General features: G+C 49.7%; 1 protein-coding gene and 1 pseudogene across 3 annotated transcripts in view; both read left to right on the forward strand.

The window, feature by feature from the left end:
• Nucleotides 1-16,743, forward strand: part of Pde10a (phosphodiesterase 10A) — a 508,658-nt gene that overhangs the window by 187,128 nt on the left and 304,787 nt on the right. The gene's annotated exons all lie outside the window — the stretch shown is intronic.
• Nucleotides 8,631-12,567, forward strand: LOC120889201 (cytochrome c oxidase subunit 7B, mitochondrial pseudogene; annotated as a pseudogene).

Below are 16,743 nucleotides of genomic sequence, written 5' to 3' on the forward strand. Positions count from 1 at the left end.
TCAGAAGGAAGGGCTTACTCGAACTGCACCTGCAGCAGGCTCGGGCAGGGCCGTCGTCCGACACAAGAACAAGTGTTCCCTGCCAGAAGCAAATCCAAGACAGTTCAGTTTGTGAGTGTCACATGAAGGGATCTGAACAGCATGGGGACGTCTCAATGGGAGCTTTCTTCAAAACATTGAGTCCTTTATTTGGCTGCTTCTGACCTTGGTTCTTGACATTGGTGAAAACTTAAGAGAAAACATGGAACTTTGCTGACCCTGCTTGATTCAGAGACAGTAACCAACTGCTCACCGAGAGCTGGCCCCTTCCCCGGTGGCCTGAGACCTGTGCTCACAGCCCTGCAGCACTGGCCTGTCCCCACACTGCCATGAGGAAATAGGCCTAGGAAGGTCCAGAAGCTCACCCAGTGCCACCCTCTTCCTGTAGGGGCACAGCCAGGATTCAAACCAGGCAACTCTGGCTTTGAAGGTTGAATATCGAACTGCGAGCAATGGGCTTGGATAGAATTATCTCTAAGACACACTCAGATTGTGATCCCAATGGCAGTTGTTATCTATCGATTTGATGTTCTTGTTTTAAAATTGCAATTAGGTTTCTCTTTATAAAATTACTGCCTGTTGACGGCAGCAAGTTTGCTATCCCTTTCCCCAGCGACACACACAGCGCAGGAAGCCACTCTGCCCCCTGCTCCTGGGCTCCGCCTTGGCTCTCTGCTAGTCCTCAGCTTGGAGGCAAACTCTGCCTTGGGGCAGGAGGCTTCTGCTGGACCGCCTCCCAGACAGCACCGGCCTCCTCTGTTCCTCCCGGCTCTGTTCAGCTGCCCTGAACCACCCTCTGAGCACCAGCCTCGCCTGCTCCCCATGGCTCTGGCCAGCACTGGATAGGCCCTGTGCTTCCCCACGTCCTTGCTTGGTGTTCCCCCTCCGTGTTGTCTGCGGCACCTCCAGGGGCCACAGGATGGGGGTCCCTCTCGGGAAGGCAGGCCACAGCCAGGGGCTGTTGCAGCAGAGAGTGGCAGCTGCACTGGCTTGGCGTGTGCACACGGGCTCCGCAGTACCAGGGTCCTCTTCAGACATGCGTGTGCTGGCGCCTGTATGTGTCTCCACAAGAACACGGATGACGCTGGCATCAGGGGACATGGTCTGCTTGATGGGCAGAGCCAGGACTAAGGAACGACTTGGGAGAAGATGGGCTTTGAGTCCAGCCACGTGGCTTAGGTCAGACAGAGGAAACGGGCAGCGATGCTGAAGCCCCGGGAGGGGGCGTGCCCCACCTCCGCGTTTCCAGCCGTATTTTAAATGTGTCTTGGTTTTGGTGTTTGGCTTCTTTGCTTTGTCACCTTTTCAAGAAAGATATATAAGGGACATGTGTCTTTCATGTGTGCAAGTCTTGCAGGTGCATTTGGAAGACGGCTTGACAGCATCATTCTTCTACAGAATTAGTAGAAACTACCCCATTGTTTTCCAGGTGGCACTGTCACCGAGACGTCTACAGTCCTCTGATTCTGCCCTTTAGAATAGCCTGGGTGGTTTTCTTGTCTGCCTAGTAATCCACAGCAGCCACGGTTTATTTGATAACAGATCCAAGGACTCTCAATACTCGCTCTTCCAAAAATTTTTAAAAAGTCTCACCTCCAAAGTAAGTACTCCTGTGGGCCAAGTATATGGATTTAAAATACCCAAGGTGATATCTGATCCACACTCACCGATGCACGGATCCACCAGAACTTGGATCCATGTGGCTGGGCCCACAGGTAACTCACCTGGTGCCCAAGTTAGGTGAGTTTTTGGCTGCTGCCTCCTAGTGGTAAGGAAAGGTAGTGCTTATTTATGATTTTGTCACTACAGTTACCTGTTCCCAGGAGGAGCTTTTCAAAACCAGACTTCCAACCCTCCAAATCTGAGAAGGTGACTTCAAGTAATTTACCCAGAAATGTTTATCTTTTCTTTTTTCTGTTCAGCATGTAAGCAATAGGATGAAATCAAGTGAAAAGTCTCTGATATGTTTTGGGGATATTTCTAGATGAAAGAGACTGATATTCAATTTCACTGGGAAACAATCAAGTTTCCCAGGAAGGTGGGAATTCTATCAATTTTTACTAATCTCTTCTTAATTAGTTCAATCTCACATTAAATACCTGTAGCTCTTACATAACGTAATCAGCCAATGAATGGCATCTCAGAAGAGCCAGGGCCACAGCCCATGCCATGTGGTGTCTGCTGTTGGACTGCGTCCGGCTGTTTCCTGTTTCCTTGGGCCTCACCTATATTTCAGATGGCTTCAAAGGCGTGTTTGCCTAAACATGTCGTCACCCTCACCGTCCCTTCTTGACCTCCCCACCCTTCTGACGTGTTTGTGGTCACTCTCATGTTACCATCTCCGGGGGCCAGTTCTGCATGGTGAACTGTAGGTTGGAATTGCGGGTGGATTCTTTCTCTTTCAATGGCCCATTTCTCAACATGCGCATTCTTTCTGGCAAACTCCAAATGGAAGCAGGAAAGCCAGTGTTTGAGTCTGGCCAGCGCCGTGCCCCGAGGGTGCAGTGGAAGGGGAGTGTGGGAGCTGGCTCAGGAGCAGGTCTCCGGGCGGGCAGCGCGGCACAGGGTCTGGTGGTCCCTGCTTTGCATCAGAAGTTGCTTGGAGGGTGGCGGCAAAGAGCAGCCGGACCCAGAGTGTGCTGCTTCCACACAGGACCAGGGAGGTGGTGAGAGTGCAGCCGGCTCTGCCCTGGACAGCTTTAACTTCAGGCCGGGCATCACAGAGCAGGGGCACGGTGGGATTCCTGGGCTGCCCCTGGCCACTCTCACTTCACCTGAACAGTGGGGGACGGGAAGGGCTTTGGACTGTTGGATTTTCCCCTAGTTTTCTACTAAGAACCAAGACCCAGTTTTCTTTCTGAGGAAAAAAAAAAATGATTTGAACCCATTTCCCCTTTTCCTTCCCCTTCATCTCATTTTTCAAACTTGCAAAACAGCATTGAATTTTGGTCCCTTTCGGCAGTCTACGATGAAAAGCAGCTGGGCAAAATTAGAAGTCCTCGCTTCTCATTTTCACGGGTTATTCGAGTGATGTTTCATTAAACAGACAAGCACACTAGGAATTTTCCTCTCCATGAATCAAGTCACTGGACAGGAACACACAGGATTTATCCACTTTTTAGTAATCTACGCTCCCCTGGCCGTCTTCCTCGCCTGCGGACATCTCCAGTTCTTGAGTAGCCCACGGTGGCGTCAGCCTCAGGGAAATACCTGTGAGTCACCCACTTCCTGAGACCTCTCCTGCGCTCCATGTCATCTGGGGTCACCTTTCTTTTAGTGATCCCCCCAACCCTGAACACTCTTCAAAGAGAAGCAAGACTAGGCGCAGGCACCTCGTCCTGGCAGGTCTGAGCCCACCGTTTGCTGGTGGCGGTCTGATTCCTCTGACGGGCTCTGCACGCTGGACTCTGATGGAGGCTCCTGAGTTAGGACCGTGGCACCAGGTGCAGTGCAGGGTGGCCCCAACCCCAGTGTGCAAGGTGCTGGGAGAAAACAGCAGGCCTCTGGAGAAGGCTCTCATCCTGAGACAGGACACCCATGGGCCAGAGCCACTGTCTGAAGCCAACCCATGCTGTTTCTTGTGTGGTCATCTCCATGAACAGCAGCCCATCAGGGACAGAGCAGAGGGCACGTTGCCCAGAGCAGCAGGACGGTGGGGACACACATGTGTGCAACACACTCTTTCTTCCCAGGCCCATGCAAGAGCCCTCCATTGGAAGTGACGGTGGCTTTGCGCTAGATTGCAGCCACTCTGGCCTGTCTGTCCCCTGGGTTGCTCTCTGTTTTGTTTGGACACATTCAGGCCTCTCTGTGATCTCCAGTTTGGTCACAGGTGTGAGGAAGAGCCTCTCCCAAAGGGAAATCAAAGCTCTTTGCCCCTGGTAGCCAAAATTGCCTGTGGAAGAGAGCACAGGACATCCTGTGTCATCCAGGGCCCCCAGTGTGGTGAGCGTCAGGTCTCCCAGGGAAGCTGGTTTCCGGTGCTGTGTGGGAGCCAGCCATGGGCAGCCCTCCTGCCCCGACAGAGGAACCCGCAGAGACCATTCCAACATGGTGCTTATCGGCTGCAGGGAGCTGACATCTGCGTCACGGCTCTGCTCCCACCCGGCCCTTGAGCTCGGCACCAAAGCTCTTCCTGGCAGGTTTTGCTGACGTTGTTTAAAATTATATCATGGGATTAGTCATCTATTTTGCTTACTGGTAGGACCAGCTATGCTTATTACTAATGTAAAATTCTGAAGACTTCCATGTGTGTCCGTCAGTTTTCCATTATTATAACAAACACTCTCAGGGGGAGCCGAGGTCCAGTATCCCCTAAAGGGCAAGTCCCCCAAAGACCTCCCAATAGTCCCACCTCTGAGAGGTGCCACCACCTCCCACTAGCCTCTGGGGTTAGGAAGCAGGTCTTTAGAACATGAATCTTTGGGAGACAAGATCCAAACTGCAGCACCATAAAACTACCCAGAGCCATTCTTTTCCCAAGGAAAACTTTAAAATCTTTCCTCGTTACATTTTTTCCTCAACGTCGGTGCTTTTCAAATTCTGTAAAATGCTTCTCAATTCTTTATTCACTTGCTCTAAAGAGGGGGCTACTGGTTCTCCTTCTTCCTCCCCACTTCTTCCAAGACTGGGACAGTCAGGAAATGAGTGTTCCGGTGGAAAGGCTGGCTTTGCTCCTCCAAGTCCCCTTAACTCATCCTACCAAGGATGCGCCTCTCGCTCCCGTCCTCGCTGGTGTGTACACAGCAACACCACAGAGCACACACCTGTGGACGTGCAGAGGCGTCAGCTCCATTAGCACCCAGCATATGCCCCTCAAGAAGGGCTGGGCCAACTGCTCTACCCCTCTGCCCCCTGTGGGTAGCCCGTCAGAGCCACCAAGCCCAAGCGGGCTCCTTCAGCTGTCAGGTGGCATGTTTGCAGAGGATGGCGTGGAGTTGGGGGTGAAAAACTGGAAATGCCCCACAAACAGAGAATGTGTCTTTGTGGAAAGCAACAGAAGAATGAGACGGAGGAGAAGACAGAGGTGCACTGGAAGGGGGGATAAAAATGGCGAGGTTTCTGGCCAGGGCAAAAGCAATGCACATTTCAGGAGAAGGGGCCCCAGAGACAGCCTTGAAAACCAGGCCCACTAGGTCCAGCTCCTCCCCTCTGTCTCCATGGGCCCCCCAATTCTGAGACTGCTCAGGAGGAGGAAACCAAGTCAACCACATGGCCACTGTCTCTGTCTGTGCTGCCACGAGGGAACTGCTTCTGGGGCAGGGGAGAGACAACCTGGGAGCAGGGTCGCAGACAGCAGCAGGACTTGCAGGTGCTTCCCTGCTGGAAGGCCTCCTGGGGCTCCCGTTTGATTTTCCCTCCACGTGGTCACTGGCCACATCAGCAAACTCATTGCAGCCTTTCCCAGTAGAGGAGGAAACGTGAGCAGACTTTCATTAATGACTCTTGTGAGCATTAGAAGGCAGATGTGGTAAAGGGACTTTGAAAATACATTTGGCACATTCAAAGACCCAGTGACCCGCAGAGCCCACAGGATATCAGAAAGTAGCCCTTCTGGTTTGGGGTAAGACAGAATGGCAAGCCTGACTTTTACCTGGTCACTCCTGAAGTCTCCCCGTCTGCCTGTGGGTCTGTCACGATAACGGTAATAGGAGGAACAGCGGGTTTCACTTTTGTGTAACTCTGCTGATCTTCTTGCTGCGTTTTCTCCTGGAGGGCAACCTCCTTAGTCTTGACAGCCTGAGGAGAGTAGGAGAGATTTTAAAACCTCATTCCATAAATGAAAACTCTGAGCCCTGAGATTAGCCTATGGAACTTCTACCATCTTTTCCAACTCTAACACCTTGATTCTGAGTTTAATGAGCTCTCCAACTTGGCACAGTAAACCTATGGCCTGAGATCTGCTCAGTGTGCACCCTGCCTGGTCCACCTGTGGTACCACTGACCAACGTGCGTCCTCTTAATTTTGATGAGCTGCCCACTGCACACTCTAAACTGTAGCACACGAGGGCCATCCTAAGGACTCTGATTCTAGAACAGCTCTCGTAACTTACTGCTGGGCTTTTGAGTGAAATATTCTGTTCATTTTTCTCAGCATTGATTGCTCAGGGGGATGTTATTGGAATAAAATTTAGATTTACTTTCAAGGGAGAATTAAGAATAATCAAACCTTTATTTTATTCCTTGTTTATCCACATATCTTCAAAACTGGATTTAATATTTGGGAAACCAGTTGGCAGCAACCAGTCAGAAACAAGAACTCAAAATGAGGTAGTTGAAATTTTGTACCCACTCACTTCCCTGGAAGGGGTTGACTAGTATTCATTTTCCTCCTGTTCATGAAGTGCAGAATTTAAGTACATAATTGCTAGCGGCCATGGCAAACCATGCTCTGTTTTGTGCCCTGCAAGGTTCAGGATTCACACAGCCTGGCACAGGCTCCCCATGGTGACAGACAGGAGTGGGAACTCCAATGTTGCCACTTCCTGTCTGTCTCAGGTGTGAGCTGGTGGAATTTCATGGGAAACAGGACCACAGGACCTTGCTGTTCTGCAGCATATGTGACAGCATGTGCTTCCCCACCCTATGGAAAAAAAGCAAAAGCAAATTGCTAGGGATCATCGAAAGGAAACCTCAGAATTTGAATTTTGATTCAGGTCAGAGTTCTGCAGCTTTTGACTGTCTGCTCTATACCCCCACCATCTGAGGTCCATGTGGCTACGTGACCATCACCACCTTGGCTTTGACATAATCTGCTCTTCTTTCATGAAAGCTATGTGACTCTGCCCCAACTGGGCTGTCAGTGACCAGAGGCCGGAGGCCAAAGCCCGTTTGTAAAGCACAGGGCACTTATGATGGTGGGTTCAAAGGTTGATGGTTATGAATAGGATAGGATTTCTTATTATGTTGAATTCAAGCAAAAACAGTTCAAATTAAGCTCCTAGATGCAAAATCCATACTTTGGGTACAAATTTTAATATGGGGTTTATTAAAATCTATAGATCTTTATGCTGTTTTATCCAGAAAAGGACAACAGCATTAAGTCTGATATTTTCACATGCTCAGTAAAAGTAAAGACACTGAACTTTGTGTAAACGTACCTACACGTCAGTACCAGGCTATACAAGTATCTTATTTTATCTGGTAATGTTCTACCGTGAGTATGAGGTAAAATTGGGCATATAAACCATGTGTCGTGCTTATACACGTGTGGGGCAGAATTTGCATTCGGAGAGTACCTACCTGCCTTCTATTTTGCCCAGATCATAGTGAATGCAGCCAAGGACATGGTGTTAGTCTCAATTTCTTTATCGATATCTTTTTTAGACTGCATGCACTTTGCATCATTGAAAATGTTACAATCATCGAATTAATTAAAAGAAGGAGAGCACCCATCTGTGAGATGGGTAATGTTCGTACAGGCTGTCTGTCTGCATGTGGGAACTGAGCACTTGCTGAATGCAGAGACACCAAGGTCCCTGGTTTGTGAATGAACGTCACGGGGGAAGTCAGTGGGTATCCTTCTCGTTCTGTTTACTTTCCCTGCGGAGGAACTGTTTCCCAGAAAAAGCATCTGGATTCGATTGCTTTTTCATGCACCGTGGGCCCTGATGGAGTCTGGAACCACTTGTGATGTCACGGGCTGTAAATGGCACTCAGAGTCTTGACAGGAAGTTGGAGGCAGGACATCCCCCGAGCAGGGAGGCAGTTCAAGTCTCCTGTCTTTCCCAGCATTCTCTAGGGGCTTAACTACAGCCCCCAAAATACCATTTTCCTTGAAGCAAATAAAAAGCAACACAGTGTTTTCAAGTTAAGAAGTAATGAATTGGATTGGAAATGAAATAATTCCTCACCAAATACCCAAATTGAATATTTTTTGAAGTGTAATTTCACAGCTCAAGGTTCAGGAAGTGATAAATGCCTTAAATCATAAACACTTCACGCTGGAAATTGGTCTTTGCCGAGGCCCAGAAGGCCTGGATAATCTGCATTCTTGTCCCGACCCACAGGGGCCAGTTTTAACCCCAATGGTACTAAGTTACACATTTTATTTTTTAACCACTCAATTTGATTTTGTAAATCCTTGTTTATATTGCTTCAATCTCTATTTAACCCTCTCCATTTAAGAAAGTTCTAACACATGGTTGTTCTGTATGATGCTCTTAATGCCTGAGACCATTTGCAGAAAGCTCTCCACACACCCTCTCAGTGTGCCTTTCTTTGCCATGTCTGAGAGTCTTTCTTACTTAAGATGACTTCCCAACCTGTGGACACTGTGGACCTCCTCTGACTCCCAGGACCCGGAACTGAGGATCACACTGCCTCCGTGGCCAGGACCATCTGTCATGTTTGGAGACTGGACTTGCATTCGTTCATCTAAAATCGCATTAGCACTCTCTACCTCCGAGCAATCTCGTCACAGCACTGCTTCATATTAAATTAAGAGTGCCTAAAATACCTAGCTGTGCCTTCTTTCCTAACGATAAGTGTCTATTAGTCAAATCCTGGATTATTTGAGAATGTTTCTCAGGGCATTAGATTGGTATTCATGTCAGCTGTTATATATATTTTTCAGGTGTTCACACTCATACCAAAATTTGGAAAAAATTTCTCAGGACATTTTATGATTTGACACTTGATCCTAGGAGAATTCTAGATGGCTTCTCTTGGTCCTGATTCTCTTGCTTCTTCTTCTTGCTCCTCTCCTCCTCTTAGTCCACAGCACTGGAGAAGGCTCCCGTGAGCTGCACCTTGCACTCTGGGCCCAGTCAACGTGGCCAGGGGGCTGAAACCTGCCCATTTAGCTCCCAGGAAGGCGTGTGCTGGCCTGGGCTGCTTCTGCCCAAAGCAGGAGCATCTTCCTCTGACTTGCACACTGGGGCTTTGCTCCACTAGCAGTGCCCTTGAGAGTAGGGCATGTTGAAATTCAAAAGAGCAGAGCTGAGCCCTAAATGCCCCAAAAGCATGATAAGACCATTTTTAAAAGCCAAGCCATGCTGACGTGCCTAGATGAAGATACCAGCTCTTCCCTCCCATCCTGGCCCTGTCTTTCTCTTGCACCCAAGATGGAGACATTCTGAGCCTCTGCCTCTGTTTCTACGCTTTCCAACCATCATTTCCTTCTTTCTGGGTTATAAATTATATGACTATTTCTTGGTGACTTCTTGGTCTTTTTTTTTTTAGATATTCATTTTTTAGTGGATGCAATATCTTTATTTTATTTCTATGTAGTGTTGAGGATCAAACCCAGTGCCTCATGCATGCTAGGCGAGCGCTCTACCTCTGAGCCACAGCTCCAGCCGGACTTCTTTGTCTTTTAGATGTCATAATTGTTTCTGTCAGAACAGAGGACTGAAGTCCTGCACACGCCCCATGGTTCAGTGTGGCGACCCCATCAATTGGCAGAGGCCACAGCATTTGCATTAATGTAAACATTCCTCATTCTTGAGCCAAATGGGGTATCAGATTCCATTGTTTTCCCTTAAACAATTTTAACTTTCCTTGAGATTAATGTAGCCCTGCTTTACTGTGTCTGGTTTTCCAGCCAGGCCTATTGGTATTCCCCCCAGCTCCCGCAGAGCGAGCCCACAGTCTCCACACTGCTCTGAGCACTCTCTGAAGCTCCTGCAGCCCCAACCCTGGGAGCAGCTGTCCGACACCCTCCGTTCTGCTCCCCCTGCCAGGCTGCACCTTGGCTCACCTGCGGCCCTGGGCCTCCTGCCGCCCAGCTTCTGGCAGTCCCTTCCCTCTCCGGCTTGTCCTGCTCGCTTGCTTCCCTCGGCCGCTGTCTCTGCAGTGCACGCCAACTTCTGGCTTCAGACACCGGCTGCTGGGAGGCGAGAAACCTTCCGTGTGGATGAGCACAAGTTCTAGGTGGAACTCATGTTGCCTCTGAGCTCTGTCCCTTAGCCCCACTGTCCCTGAGCATCTTGAGAAGCAGGTGCCATTCTGTCCAATTCCATTGTAAGAGTCCCCTCTCCCTCTCTGGGGTTCTCGGCCTCTTTTCTGGCCCCTGACGATAGTTAACTCCACAGTGTCAGGGTCAAGGTCTGACTCTGCCCTGAGCCTGTGATATGCCATTCCGCCTGGAGATCCATGTGCTTTAGTTCTGGGTCCTGTCCCCGGAGTAGGTCTGTGACCGTCTCTTCTTCTCACTTACTTTTTATTTTCTGTGCTGAATTAATTCTCATGTCTTCTTATCTTTCCTCTTTTGTAATTTTTCTTCTGTTTGATGAAGGATTTCTTCATTTTTGTCCCTCAAACTCTACTAATTTTTAAACTTTTTAGCATTCTATCTGTGATTCCAGAAGCTCTCCATTGTCCTCCGGTTGTGCCTTTTATGGTGTGATTTTTTATTTGCTAGAAATGCAGTGCCTTTCCTTGTTCCTCTGAGAACACCATGGCTGAGGACTCTTTCTTTCCTGGGTGGTGAATCCCAAGTCTCCTTCTCCTGTGTATTATTAGGCCTCGGTCTTCTGTGTCGGAAGCCCCCCTGGACTCTTCTTGTCCTTCACCATCCTTCCCACTCGAAGGAGATGCCAAAGGGCAGCTTGGGAGCCTGGTGAGGAGTGGAGGGTGCTCGGGCATTGCCTGGCGAGCCTGCTACCCAATCATTGCGTGGAGAGGTGACTCCACTCCAGCCCCAGATGTCAGTAACTACAGATTTTTCTTTTGGAACAGTTCAGTTTCTCCATAAAAGCTCTCCTCTCTCTTATAAGAGGCCAGGCTGGGATTGGAGTGAAGCGTGGATCTCCCCCCAGGAGGTGGACAGGAGGAGGGGGCAATGACACCTCACAGCCTCACGGGTTTACTCTCGTGTCCCAACCAGAGCCTCCTTTCCACCCTCCTGGGTGCATAGTTGTGAGTACAGACTCTCTGTTTCAGTTTTATGAACCAGATTTATAAAATGGGTGCATTTCTTCTGGGGATTGCTTCTTCTGGGGATGGGGGACAGTGTATCCTATTTTTTATGGTAATCCAGTTCTTTTAAGTGTTTTCTTTCAATGCTTGCAGTTGCCATATCTTTACTAAAATTAGAACCATACAGAGGAGATTAGTATCATCCCTTTACAAGGATGGCAGGCAAGCCCATTTAAAAAAAAAAAAAAAAAACCTCAAAGTGGACACAAGTCTTAAAAAGAAGAGCTAAAACTCAGAATAAACTATAGAAGACAAGCTTTCTGACATTGGAGTTAGCAATGATTTCTGATATGACACCAAAAGCACAAACAACAAAGAGAAAGAAAACAGATAAGGTGTACTTCATCAAAATTAAAAACATTTGTGCTTCAAAGAACATAAGCAACTGAATGAAAAGCACCCCAAATGGGAGAAAGTGTTAGCGAATCATACGTCTGATAAAGGATTGAGACTCAGACTATATAAAGAATCCCTATAATGCAACAACTAAAAAGCAAACCCAAGCTGCTTCAAATAGAGACAAAGGACTTCAGTAGCCCCTGCTTTAAAGAAGAGATGCAGATAGCCAGGGAGAAGATGCTCAGCACCACTAATCATCTGGGAAATGCAAATCAAAACCACAATGAGACCCCTCACCCATTAGGATGGTTATTACCCAAACAAATAAATAAATGAACAAACAATAGCAAGAACTGATGAGGATTTGGAAAAGTGTGAACCCTCCCACACTGCTGCAGCCTCTGTAGGGAATAGAGTGGTGGTCCCTCAAAAGATCCAACTTAGAGTAAATGCACCCAAAAGAAATGGAGGGGAAGGTACCTGGAGCGAGTTTGCCTTAAAACAGCAGCTGCAGTTGCTGTAAATCTCTCTGCAGTTCCACGATGTTTTCCTTGGCCAAAAATGCACTGAGTCGTCTCCAAGTTCAAAGCATTCAGCCAACAATGGCAAGGCAGAGCCACCAGAAGCCCGTTCCTGATGTCCATGACAAATACGGTAATGCTGTATTAGCCTGTGGAGCCATTTTCTGTATTGCTGTTTGGACATACCCAGCAACACAAACTGGAAGAGAAAGAGACCTGTCCTCTTTTGGCAGAGTCACCCCAAAGGAATGGAGAAATCCGTAATCGTGCCAGCAATGTAATACTGAATTTCCAAACCAACTCAGAATTGATATCAAGCAAAAGCACTGTGTACCTACTAAATATGGCATCTTGAAGAAATAAAGTACACTTGAAACAAAAAAATATATATAAGAAAAGAAAAAGAAAGGGAGGGGTGCTAGAAAAGGCACCTGTGGGCTACGTAGGCAGCAGTACTACCCACGATAGCCAAGAGCAGAATGGCCCTCAGTGGACATATACATACACAATGGGATATTTTTCTTTCTTAAGAAGGAGAAAATTGTGGGCTGGGGATTGGCTGAGTGGTAGAGAGCTTGTTTCTCATGTATGAAGCCCTGGGCTCCATCCCAGCACACACACTCACACACTCACACAAGCAGGGGAATTCTGACACTCACTACATCACAGACGCCCACTGAGAACCACCCAGTGAATCGCCAGGCATTAGGAAGATGTGTGTGGTGGGGCTGCACTTGTGGGAAGTGCCTGGAGGAGGTGCGTTCACAGAAACAGAGGTGGCTCTAGGAGTGGGGGTGGGGTGGGGGTGGGGTGGGGGTGTCGGGGGGCTGTGGAGAGGGACAGAGCTTGTTTTGCAGGGGAGGAGAGTTCTGGGAGGAGCCGTGCCAATGGCACAACTCCCTGAGCACAGCTACTGCTGAGAGCAAAACTCTCCACGTGGCTAAAACGGCTGATTCCGTGGAGTGTACATCTCACCATGATTTTAAAATGGAATTGTTTGAAAATCAAGGGAAGTGACCAAATCGGAGAGACTTTGGTTCGCAGAGCTCTTTCCAGATGCCCAACCCTCTCCAGGACCTCTGTCCCTCCCCTCCCCGTGACAGGGTTCTGTCTGGACCCTCCCTGCTGCTCCTGGGGTGGCCCTCTGCTCCTTCTTAGAGGGGGACACCTTGGTCCTCTAAGCGAATCTCATCCCCTAAAACTCCCCAAAGCCAGCCTTGCTGTCCCCGCCCTTTTCTCAGGCCCCGCCCTGGAAACTGCTCACAGTAGCTGGGACTGTTGCCTCTACCTCCCTATTAGAAGATGAGGTGGCCTCTCAGTTTCGGGACCCCCTCCTGGGCCATCCAGGTGGCTTGAGTCCATCCCGAGCCTCCTCTGTTCTGCCCTGCAGAGTCAGAGAAGAGAAGAATGCCAAAAAAGCTGTCACATTAAGAATTCACAAACCAAGTCAATGACTAATTAATAACTTGTGAATTTTGCAGTTCTGCAGACTCAGGGCTCCATGCCAAAGCATCAGAAATGACTCACTATTAGTAAACTCCAGAGGACCCCAGGGCCCTGCTGGGCTCAGTCTCTTCTGCTGCAGCAGGGTCCAGCTTGGAGCTGCACACCCAGGCTTTGTGCAGTTGACACGGGACAGCCTGCTCCAAGCCTTCAGCAATACCCCAAGTCTTTCTGCAAGAACCTGTTGTTGTCCTTGTTTATCCCAGGTGTATAATGCTGGACTCCCAGACTGTGGCTAAGGGGAGACCTTCCCAGGGAATAAGCCTGTGTCTGTCATGACCTTGAACTCCAGTCCTGGTGTGGAGAAGAAAGGGAGACCCAACTGGCAGGAGAGAACAGGATTGGGAGCTGCCCGGAGGGAGGGACCTGCAGTAGCAACCAGAGGACTCCACCAGGAAGAGATGCTGGGCAGCTAGGAGGCTCTGCCACAGAGCCCAGGAGGAAGGTCCCCCTGTTTAGAGTGAGCCCATTTGCTCTGCTTCCTCTTGAGCGAGTAGGCTTATATCCTTTTCCTCTGAAGATCAAATTCACATACTATAGTTTAGAAATGAGGCGTCCCCCAAAAGCACACATGTGAGACCATGAAGCTTACAGGTGAAAGAATTAGACTTTGAAAGTTAATCACAAGATTCACCCACTAATATGGACCCACTGGGGCAGTGCAAGAAAGTTTAGAGGTGAACTGATGGCTGCTGAGGGCTGTGACCCATCTTGCACTGCCCCCTGATAGGGACCGCCTGGGTGGTGACCGTGGGCAGGGAGGAGGTGGGCCCCTGGGCTGGGCCTTTGGGGTTTGCACTTTGTCCCTGGTGAGCAGAGCTCTCTCTGCTCCTGGCTGCCGTGTCTGAGCTGCCTTCCTGCCCCACACCCTTCTGCAGTGATGCTCTCCCTCCCCTCGGGCCCAGAGCAACGGAGTGGGCCAACTTAGAACTGAGACCTCTGAAACTGTGGGCACCAAGTAGACTTTCCCCCTCGTCAGGTCTGCTGGGCACAGTGACTAAAGCCACCTGGCCCCTCGCCGAGGAGGAGGGTCAGCATGTGCACGTGAGTCTGTGCGTGTGTGCATGCGTAGGAGTGTGAGTGGGGGCATGCTCGCGTGCGTGTGCACGTCTGTGTGCTGCCTGTTTGTGTCCCTCTCTCCCCTCCCACCCCTCCTGCTCTTTGTTCTCCTGGACTCTGTTAGTCCTCCCCAGGTCCCTTCACCCTCAGGGGAGCTTGGTCTTTTCGGGGCAGCTCCCTGCCCTTCCCCCACAGTTCTCTTGGAATCTGCTAAAGGGACATTTGGGGAGAAATCCACAAACACAACATTGGCTAAAATTTAGGTGACGCTCATCTGACACACACGGAGCTTCTGTTGGCTGGTTTTGGGATCCATGGGCCGGTTGCGGCTCTAGAGTGAATATTTCTGATCTTACAATTAAACATTTTAAAATCCTGATTTTCATCCGTGCAAAACGTTGACAGCTTATCCCAGAAGTATTTGTGATCCGCTTGTCTCTATGCCTCCGGCTACTGAGTGTGAAGGAGAGCACCCTCAGCCCGGTCGCACACACACCCAACACAAGTCCCACAGGTACCCAACCCCACAGGACCACCCAGTGCACGTTGCCAACCTGTTCCTTCTCAGCTGTCCCCTGCACTGGGCTCACTGCTCCCCCCTGCGCCTGGGCCACTGAGCCTGGGCTCCTGCTGAGGGCATGGGCACCCTGCTCTGTCCATCTAAGGGCACTGAACCCACACAGGGCCTGCATGCACACAAGAGCTTGCAAAACAGCCAGCAGAGCAGCCCACCCCGGGGCACACTGCCCACCAGGGTCCTGTCCTGGGCAGGTGGATGCACCCCAAGTGCTGGAGCCCCACAGCGTCTCCCTTTGTGTCCATGGGCCCCTGGGCTGGGGCTGGACCACAAGCAGCAGCCACTCTGTATGCAGAACTCTTTTTTGCCTCCACCCTGTGTCTGGAGACTAGTCCAGCCATCCGGCCCGTCGTGAAGCTTGCCACTTCTTAAATACATGAATCAACAGAGGCTCCTTTCAAGGGGCCCCAAGATTCCTTCATGATTCAGTTCCTGTTTCCCCTGGTCTGAGACTCAATCCCTGGCACTGCTCCGGCTTCCCCCAGAGTGTCACGGGCCAACGAGTGTTGCTGGGAGGTTGTGTCTGGAGGGTGTGGGCACCATAGACTCCCCTCTGCACCTGGTGGAGCCACACCACCCACCAACCTTTATCTACTTTCACCTGCAGTCCACGTGGCTGAATTCCAATCACAGTGTATTCCTCTTATTCTAGAAAGCAAACTTGGCTTTGGACTTTCAGATCAAGGTATCATTACAATATACTGAAATTCGATGGGGCTGTACATATCAGGCCACAGGACTGTAGTTCTAGGGGGTCATAATAGAAAGATGAAACTCACTGGCTGCTACGGTTTAGAGGTAAGGTATCCCCCCAAAGCTCGTGAGACAACGTGGGAATGTTCAGAGGTGAAATGATCAGAGGAGGAGAGGTGTGACTGATCCCTGGATCACCCTTAGGGATTACCTGGTGGTAACTGTAGGCAGGGGGTGGCTCCAGGAGATGGGTCACTGGGTGTGCCTTTGGGGTTTCTATTGGTCCCTGGTGAGCAGAGCCCTGTGCTTCCTAGATGCCATGTCCTGAGATGCTCTCCTCCTCCAGGCCCATCCTCCATGATGTTCCGCCTCACTCGAGCCCAGAGATATGAAGTCGGCCGACCATGCACTGAACCTCTGAAACTGTGATCCAAATAAATGTTTTATCCTCTATGTCATTCTTGTAGATCTTTTGGTCACAGCAATAAAGAAAAAGGTGACTAAAACTCAGGCTTTTCCTAGGAAGGGTGGGTGTGACTGTGGGCTGCAGACAGATTGGAGTGACACAAAATAAGAAATAGGAAACACTGGCTGCCCAGCCGCGGCTGGCTGTGTGCTGTGGCTTGTGAAGTGCGTGGTCCAGTGAGGTCCAGGATGCAGGTCACAGGACTCGCACACTGTTGTGCGTTGGGTCTTGTTTTCACAACACAAAGCTGTGCTGATAATGGTCTCGTGTGAGCTGCACGTCATGGCTTATTTGTGGGCCTTTATGGGCAGTTGACATGTCAGTTATACCTCAGTAAAGCAGTCTTGAAATATGTTGTGATGTCGTGGGTCATATTTCAGTCCAAAATATTTATTACATATCAAAACTCTTCATCGCGCCAATAAAGCATTCAACATCCGTACTGGGACTGGGAACTTATTTATAATTGTCATATGGCTCTTCACGTCAAGCTTCCGTGACCTCAGCTTTCTCTGTGAATTATGTGCCAAAATACACGATGAAGACGCAGGGACCCGTGAACCCAGAGCCCCACCCAAACAGACTGCACCAGAAGCCCAGCTCCTCCTACCAAGCAGAAGGTCAGA

Source organism: Ictidomys tridecemlineatus, chromosome 8, assembly GCF_052094955.1.
Source record: "Ictidomys tridecemlineatus isolate mIctTri1 chromosome 8, mIctTri1.hap1, whole genome shotgun sequence".
Lineage (NCBI taxonomy): Eukaryota > Metazoa > Chordata > Mammalia > Rodentia > Sciuridae > Ictidomys > Ictidomys tridecemlineatus.